The sequence below is a fragment of the Oncorhynchus kisutch genome, linkage group LG14 (assembly GCF_002021735.2).
Source record: "Oncorhynchus kisutch isolate 150728-3 linkage group LG14, Okis_V2, whole genome shotgun sequence".
NCBI lineage: Eukaryota > Metazoa > Chordata > Actinopteri > Salmoniformes > Salmonidae > Oncorhynchus > Oncorhynchus kisutch.
Window position 1 is genome coordinate 38,312,214 of NC_034187.2, and position 10,010 is coordinate 38,322,223.

Sequence of the window (10,010 nt, forward strand, 5' to 3'; positions counted from 1 at the left end):
AATACTTGAATCAGTCATAGAGCCCATTGCCCTTTATGGTTATGAGGTCTGGGGTCCGCTCACCAACCAAGACTTCACAAAATGGGACAAACACCAAATTGAGACTCTGCATGCAGAATTCTGCAAATATATCCTCTGTGTACAACGTAGAACACCAAATAATGCATGCAGAGCAGAATTAGACCGATACCCACTAATTATCAAAATCCAGAAAAGAGTCTTTAAATTCTACAACCACTTAAAAGGAAGGGATTCCCAAACCTTCCATAACAAAGCCATCACCTACAGAGAGATGAACCTGGAGAAGAGTCCCCTAAGCAAGCTGGTCCAGGACAACAGCACAATTAGACCCAACCAAATCATGAGAAAACAACAAGATAATTACTTGACACATTGGAAAGAATTAACAAAAAAACTGAGCAAACTAGAATGCTATTTGCTAGTGTACTCTCTGTCTTAAACAGAGAGTACACAGTGCAGAATACCTGACCATTGTGACTGACCCAAACTTAAGGAAAGCTTTGACTATGTACAGACTCAGTGAGCATAGCCTTGCTATTGAGAAAGGCCGCTGTAGGCAGACATGGCTCTCAAGAGAAGACAGGCTATGTGCTCACTGCCCACAAAATGAGGTGGAAACTGAGCTGCACTTCCTAACCTCCTGCCCAATGTATGACCATATTAGAGAGACATATTTCCCTCAGATTACACAGATCCACAAAGAATTTGAAAACAAATCCAATTTTGATGAACTCCCATATCTACTGGGTGAAATTCCACAGTGTGCCATCACAGCAGCAAGATTTGTGACCTGTTGCCACAAGAAAAGGGCAACCAGTGAAGAACAAACACCATTGTAAATACAACCCATATTTATGCTTATTTATTTCCCTTGTGTACTTTAACCATTTGTACATTGTTACAACACTGTATATATATATATATGACATTTGTAATGTCTTTATTGTTGTGAAACTTCTGTATGTGTAATGTTTACTGTTCATTTTTATTGTTTATTTCACTTTTGTATATTATATACCTCACTTGCTTTGGCAATGTTAACACATGTTTCCCATGCCAGTAAAGCTCCTTGAATTGAATTGAGAGGGAGGGAGGGAGGGAGGGAGGGAGGGAGGGAGCGAGGGAGGGAGGGAGGGAGGGAGGGAGGGAGGGAGGGAGGGAGGGAGGGAGGGAGGGAGGGGGAGAGAGAGAGAGAGAGAGAGAGAGAGAGAGACAGAGAGAGACAGAGAGAGAGAGAACGAGAGAGAAGCCTCAGGGTTGTGAAGTGAAGAAAAACTTGACTGCTAGATCCTAGTTCCTTAACCTAACTAACCCATATGAATCCACTACACACCCATTTGACTGGCTCGCTCTGTGGCAGTGGTGGAAAAGGTATTCAAAAGGGGATTACCTTAACAGAAAATGACAGAAAAGTCAAAGTGAAAGTCACCCAGTAGAATATTACTTGAAAAGTCTAAAAGTATCTGGTTTGAAAGGTACTTAATAGTATTGTCATACTAGAGTAAAAGAAAAAAGTCAAAGTAAATGCTATACATCACATTCCTTAAATAACAAATTCACTAGGCAGAAATCCCTCTGCCATTTCCTAATTTCAGATTATGTGACAAAACAAGCAAGTACAATGTAGAGAATAATTGTACCATCTAAACCGCTATGAAATATATTTTCTATAAACAAAAATATTGTATTTTCAGCTGTTTGAAGCTGGTGTACAAAACCAAAAGTAAAAGATGCGAAGATGACATTTAAGAACGTGAAGCTTATAAATAGCACACATAGAATAGATCTACTGGATCTTAGACTTGCTTTCAATGAGAATGACAGATCTATAACACACATTTCTATGTGAATTTGGTCGTGTCACCCCAAAAGTTATAAATTGCTGCTTTAAGCAAACCAGATGCCACGATTTGTATTTCTTATTTTTTTTTAAATTACGGACAGACAGGGACAGACTCCCACACTCAGACACAATTTACAAACACAGTATTTTTGTTTAGTAAGTCTGCCAGATCAGAGGCAGTAGGAATGACTACACGTTGTATTGATAGGTACACAATATAACGAATTACATTTTTCACAACTCCACTACATTCCGAAGGAAAATAATGTACTTTTACTCCATACATTTCCCCTGACACCCACAAGTACTCGTTACATTTGAAATGCTCAGGCATAACAGGAAATGTTCCAATACACGCACCTATCAATGTAACACTTGAATTGGAACATTTCCTGTTATGCCTGAGCATTTGAAATGTAACGAGTACTTTTGGGTGTCAGGGGAAATGTATGGAGTAAAAAGTACATTATTTTCTTTCAGAATGTAGTGGAATAAAAGTAAAAGTTGGAAAAAATATAAATAGTAAATAGTAAAGTACAAATACCCCCAAAAAACTACTATTTTCATCTAAGTACTTCACACCACTGCTCTGTGGCTCTCCGGCGCAAGAAAGCAGCTGTTTTCCTACTTCACAGCCCTCTCACCTTTGTTATAAAAATATTGAGTTGATAGTGGTTAATCTCAATAATCAACAGCTCTATGTACCCTCTAGCCTTTACATCTGGGAGCTTCGTCAAAATAATCAGTTTCCCCCTACTCTTCCTGACGCACAAGTCATCAGATTTTCAGAAGCAACAGTCAAAGAAGTGAACAGCTCATGGAGGTGTTCTAGGTGTTCTCGAAAAATATACCTCCCCGACTCTAACTCCCTCTGTGCATTGCGATGAGTCCTGTCAATACATACATTTCTCAGATAAGCCTGTAGCCCAAAACAACCTAGAATAACAAACAAGAGCTATCAACCTGGTATTACACTGTAAATCCCATAAACACAGTAGCTTTTCATGCAACAGCCAACCCATGGACTTCAATAACACCTGCTACAGAGTGTTCACCTGTAAAAAAACAACAAAAGAACTCCCCAACTTGCCTTCCAAACATCCTCTAACATCAGTGATAGAGCGTTTATCCACATCGCCTCGCCAGTGCACTGTCAGAGTTACAGAGATACTGCACGCGCCCGTGGCAGGTGTAATCAATATGGATTCCGGTGGGAGATTGTGTACCAGAGGCAAGTCGTTTCCTCTATCACCGGCTGGCTCTCCAGGGTATAATGCCAGTCAGGCAGGCAGGGTTTGTCTGATGTCTCCTGGCAGAGCTATCCCATGCCAAGCCCACTGATTAATCTTACTGTGAAATAATGCATAATGCAGCATCATGTTTATATTATAGGAGCTGTACTACTATATCAGGCTGGGATGGTTCATTGTTGTGTTAGAGAAAGAGAAAGGGGAATCAGATTGGTGTGTGGGTGTGTACAATTACCTGAGAAGGAAAAGCAGAGCCCAAGGTTTTTAGAAGTTGGTGAAGTTATTAGCCACTTATGTGTTACTACACTGAAAAAAAAGATGATTCTTAAATGGTTCTTCCTCACCTCTGAAGGTTCCTTGGAGAACTCTTCCCCGATAAAGAACCTTTGAGTTAAGTGTGGGTTTCGTGACGTGGCATCTACGGTTCTTCAGAATTCTAAAAGTTTATTGAAATGTATGGAGCCCTGCAAATGTGTCCCTTTCATAGCACACAGCAAATTGGCCAGTGTTAACTAGTGTTTTTCACTATAAAACTTCTAGTGTTGATTCAAGACTTAAATGAATTCTTAGGTGCTAGCATGCAAATACCCATAGACTTCCAGTCATTGCACTAATCCTAGTTAGCATTGGCTCACAAAACGACCTCTAACTTCCTTCACACTTGACACAGAGACAGACAAATTCACAGGTTCATATGACTCTGGGAAAGTAGATTGCCAAAATCCTGAAGTATTGCTTTAATTGTTTGTTTCAATATCTATGTTTTTGCATGCACATTGTTTGTAACATTCTCTGTTGCACAGAAACATGGCTCACTCCGGATATGTCGTCAGAGTCGGTACAGCCACCTGGTTGCTTCATGCTTCGCACCGACAGAAACAAACATCTCTCTGGTAAGAAGAAGGGCGGGTGTCACGTTCTGACCATAGTTCTTTTGTGTTTTCTTTGTTTTAGTGTTGGTCAGGACGTGAGCTGAGTGGGCATCCTATGTTGTGTGTCTAGTTTTCCCGTTTTTATGTTTGGCCTGATATGGTTCTCAATCAGAGGCAGGTGTTAGTCATTGTCTCTGATTGGGAACCATATTTAGGTAGCCTGTTTTGTGTTGGGTTTTGTGGGTGGTTGTTTCCTGTCTTCTGTCTTTGCGTCTATGCACCAGATAGGACTGTTTCGGTTTTTCACATTTGTTGTTTTGTATTTTGTAGTGTTTATGGTCTTTATTAAACATGTTTAACACTAACCACGCTGCGCTTTGGTCCGATCCTTCATCCACAGAAGAAAGCCGTTACAGCGGGGGTGTATGCCTTATGATTAACGACTCATGGTGTAATCATAACAACATACAGGAACTCAAGTCCTTTTGTTCACCTGACCTAGATTTCCTTACAATCAAATGCCGACAGCATTATCTTCCTAGAGAACTCTCTTCGATTATAGTCACAGATATCCACCCCAAGCAGATACCGCGACAGCCCTGAAAGGACTTCAGTGAACTCTATGGAAACTGGAAACAATATAAGCTGAGGCTGCATTTATTGTAGCTGGGGATTTTAGCAAAGCTAATCTGAGAACAATTCTTCGTAAATTCTATCAGCATATCGAATGCGCAACACGATTTGGTAGCACTCTGGATCACTGCTACTCTAACTTCCGCGATGCATACAAAGCCATCCACCATCCCCCATTTCGCAAATCTGATCATGGCTCCATTTATTTCCCCCTTGCTATAAGCAAAAGCTAAAAGAGGAAACGCCTGTGCTCAGGTCCATCCAACGCTGGTCTGACCAAATGGATTCCATGCTATACCAGTCACGTGGGCTGGTATATGTTCTGCATAGCCTTGGAAAATAATATTGATGTGTATGCTGACCGGTGAGCGAGTTTATTAGCAAGTGCATCAGAGATGTGGTACCCACTCTGACTATTAAAACGTTTCCTAACCAGAAACCGTGGATTGATGACAGCATTCGCGCTAAACTGAAAGCGCGAAACACCGCTTTTAAACATGGCAAGGCGACTGGAAACATGATCGAATACAAAGAGTGTAGCTATTCCCTTCGCAAAGCAATCAAACAAGCAAAGCGTCAGTATAGTCAAAGTAGAGTCGCAATTCAACGGCTCAAATACGAGACGTACGTGGCAAGGTCTACAGTCAATCACTGATTACAAAAACATAAACAGCCCTGCCATGGACACCAACGTCTTGCCCCCAGACAAATTAAACAACATCTTTGCTCGCTTTGAGGACAATACAGTGCCACTGACACGGCCTGCTACCAAAGCCTGTGGGCTCTCCTTCTCCGTGGCCAACGTGAGTAAAACATTTAAACGAGTTAACCCTCACAAGGCCGCCGGACCAGACGGCATCCCAATTCGTGTCCTCAAAGCATGCGCAAACCAGCTGGCTGATGTGTTTCAGGACATATTCAACCAATCCCTATCCCAGTCTACTGTCCCTATATGCTTCAAGATGGCCACCATTGTTACTGTTCCCAAGAAAGCTAAGGTAACTGATCTAAATGATCTGTCATCATGAAGTGCTTTGAGAGACTAGTCAAGGATCACATCACCTCCAGCTTACCTGATACCCTAGACCCAATATGTCCACTGATGATGCAATCGCCATCACACTGTACACTGCCCTATCTCATCTGGACAAGAGGAATACCTACGTAAGAATGCTGTTCATTGACTACAGCTCAGCATTTAACATCATAGTACCCTCCAAACTCGTCATTAAGCTTGAGACCCTGGGTCTCGACCCCGCCCTGTACAACTGGGTCATGGACTTTCTGACGGGCCGCCCCCAGGTGGTGAAGGTAGTAAACAATATCTCCACCCCGTTGATCCCTGACACTGGGGCCCCACAGGGGTGCGTTCTCAGCCCTCTCCTTGTACTGTGAGTGACCATGCACGCTTCCAACTCAATCATCAAGTTTGCAGATGACACCACAGTGGTAGGCTTGATTACCAACAACAACGAGACGGCCTACAGGGAGGATGTGAGGGCCCTTGGAGTGTGGTGTCAGAAAAACAACCTCTCACTCAACGTTAACAAAACAAAGGAGATGATTGTGGACTTCAGGAAACAGCAGATGGAGAACCCCCCCCCCCTCCATCCACATCGACGGGACAGTAGTGGAGAAGGTGGAAAGTTTTCAATTCATTGGCGTACACATCACGGACAAATTGAAATGGTCCCCCCACATAGACAGTGTGGTGAGGAAGGCGCAACAGCGCCTATTCAACCTCAGGAGGCTGAAGAAATTTGTCTTGTCATTTAAATCACTCCCAAACCTTTACAGATGCACAATTGAGAGCATCCTGTCGGGCTGTATCACCACCTGGTACGGCAACTGCACTGCCCTTAACTGCAAGGCTCGCCAGAGGGTAGTGCGGTCTGCACAACGCATCACCGGGGGCAAACTACCTGCCCTCCAGGAAATCTACAGCACCCGATGTCACAGGAAGGCCAAAAAAGATCATCAAGGACATCAACCACCCGAGCCACTGCCTGTTCACCCCGCTATCACCCAGAAGGCGAGGTCAGTACAGGTGCATCAAAGCTGAGAGACTGAAAAGACTGAAAAACAGCTTCTATCTCAAGGCCATCAGACTGTGAAACAGCCACCATTAACATAGAGGCTGCTGCCAACATACAGACTCAAATCTCTGGCCACTTTAAGAAATTAACTTAATAATGGTATCACTAGTCACTTTAAATGACGCCACTTCAATAACGTGTACATATCCTACAGTACTCATCTCATATGTATATACTGTATTCTACACCATCTACTGCTTCTTGCCTATGCCGCACGGCCATCGCTCATCCATTATATGTCCATATTCTTATTCATCCCTTTACATTTGTGTGTATAAGGTAGTTGTTCTGAATTTGTTTGATTACTTGTTAGATATTACTGCATTGTTGGAACCAGAAGCACAAGCATTTCGCTACACTCGCATTAACATTTGCTAACCATGTGTATGTGACCAATAAAATTTGATTTGATTTGATCGATTCATCTAATGCTACTCAAATACAAATAATGTTCATTTTTCTAAACTATTCCAATTTGTTACTTGGACTTATTGCAACCGGTCCTGAAATGGTTGTTCCAGTTTAGATGTTTAAGTTAGTTTCAGTTACTGAATTGGTTGTTCCAGTTTAGATGTTTAAGGTAGTCTCATATTTCAGTCTTCCCAACCATGGCAGTCACTCTAAATGCAGGTTGCCATGAATAAGAATTCAAAATGTTGGATATACTCACTCTGCCTGAATTCTTATAAGAATTTCACATCACTTTGCAAGGCAGCATAATGTCACTCGCAGGCCTGAAGCCACTGTATTAGGGTAAAACTAGACCCTCAAAAGAAGGCCTTATGAAATATGTACACTGCATGTACAAAACATTAAGACCAACTGCTCTTTACATGACATAGACTGACCAGGTGAATCCAGGTGAAAGCTATGATCCCTTCTTGATGTCAGTCAGTGTAGATGAAGGGGGGAGACAGGTTAAATAAGGATTTTTAAGCTTTGAGAAAACTGAGACATGGATTGTTTGTGTGCCATTCAGAGGGTGAATGTGCAAGACAAAATATTTAAGTGCCTTTGAACGGGGTATGGTAGTAAGTCTGTGGCCGTCCCCAAGTGAGATCCTAATTGAATATTTTATGCAATACACTGAGTGTACGAAACATTAAGAACCCCACCCCATTTGTCAGGGTATGGACTTGTCAGGGTAAGGTGTCGAAAGCGTTCCACAGGGATGCTGGCCCATGTTTTTGACACAAGGCACCGGTTTGAAAAACCCAGCTGCTTTTCAGTTTTTGACACAAGGCACCGTTAAATGGGCTTTGCACACACTCTACTCACCCCCCGTGGGTGTACACTTCCTCATGTCATTTAAAAGAACCTGCGAGCATAGCAATAGAAGAACAAATAAACAGCCAATGGAAGATAATCTCCTATTTTAATTACTTGTTGTTTTGAAATGTTTTAAGGGTATTTGTGGAGGGGTAATTCAAATGCTGAGATAACGTTTGCCTCCGAACTGAGAATGACATGCATTTGCATGGTGCACAGTAATAGCAGTATAATGGCGATTTGATCAGCTTGAAAAAGTTGGAATTAGTTTTTATGATTTGATTCAAACCTCAATGACAAAGGGACATTGCAGTTTGTCTCGCAATTGCTTCTTGACTTTGATTTACCTTTATGTTCGGAAGCATGACATGAGAATATATCGTCTGAACGACGTGGACACAATCTTGAACATTCCATATACTTTACATCCTGTTGAGATATAACTATAATCAACTGATAACCATTCATTCACAGTATTTCTCAACTGATGCGTTCACAGCCACTCTCCCCCCAAAAAGAGACACCCCAACTGGCAAATCTCAAAAACACCTGACAAACTGTGACCCATAGATCCCCTCCTTAAGAAGAGTAGGAGACAAAAGCTGCAAATGTAATTACAAGGTTATCCTACACAGCACTTATGAGTCAGTGGGAGCCCCACACAAACCATGACATCAATAACATTCTTGAGACTGAGTGAGGAGGTAAAGAAGTACAAAGACAATATAAGAGCTGAGCTCCCCAAACACAAGCGCCACTTGAGTGGAATAGTTGGCTGACTTGTGTGATGAATATGTGCAGTGTAACATTGTAATGTGAAAAGTCAACTCGGCTCTACCTACGGCACGCTGTTCTGTTGGCCTATCTCTGTTACACTGACTGACTTTTCCCAGGACAACACTGCTCTCAGAGAATCTGACCCTGCATTTCTGGCCAAGACACGCTGTGGCTCTCTCTCTCTCTCTCTCTCTTCACTCTCTCTTCTCTCTTTTCCCTTTTTTTCAAAACTCTATCTTCTCTCTTTTTCACCTTTTCTCTATTCTCTCTCTTTTTCCTCTCTGTCTTTAATTGTCTCCTATTCCCCTCTCTCTCCTCTTTTCTCTCCTCTCTCTCTCCGCTGTGCGAGCTCGTGAAGGTGTCAGCAGGAACACCCAGCCAAAAGAAAGTGGATTTACTGCCTGCCCTGGCTTGGCCAAAGCGCTGAGAGAGAAACGAGAGACGAGAAGACGAGTGTGGCCACACGGACAGGGAGGACAGGTTGGCTGAGACCACCCCTCTGTCTCTTTTTTTCTTTATTTTCTCTCTCTCTCTCTCTCTCTCTCTCTCTCTCTCTCTCTCTCTCTCTCTCTCTCTCTCTCTCTCTCTCTCTCCCTATGTCTTGTGCCTACGCCATGTCATGCGCTGACCACTTCAGCCACTCTTCCTCTCACTGAGTTCTTCTAACTAGAGTGACAGCTCAGGAAATCACCTAGGAAATGAGAAAGAGTGGATGGACATCCAAAGTGGATGGATGGAATGGGAGACTGTAGCCTGCCCCCTGTCACCCACCAAGGATTCATGGCAGCACTTCCTACAAATACCATCTTCATAATGGGATATAAGCACATTATAACACCCTACGAGCTGTGACATAGGCGAACTATGACATTGGCGAATTGTGGATACATTTTAAATTGTCTTACAGGTCACTTGGATGCATCAGGTTATATTCAAGTTGTTATGATAATGTAGGGTAATGTAGACCACAAGTAGGTAAGATAATGTAGGGTTGAAGCAGAGCAGCAATGTGTTATATTTTACAGCGAAGGCTGCAGCAGAAGCAAACAAAAAAAAATGTCGGTGACTCTTTCATCCGCTGGAGTTCAGGCTGGTGGGGGAGGACTTTGAGGCGGGCGCGTGTCTAAAAACCTTAGATTGGTCACTTACACTTGAGTGATGGATGAACTAACAAATGCTTTCCCTTGGCCAGTCCAGTGTTGTGTGATTGGCTGAGCCTTCTTGGGTGCACGACATCAAACAGATGCGC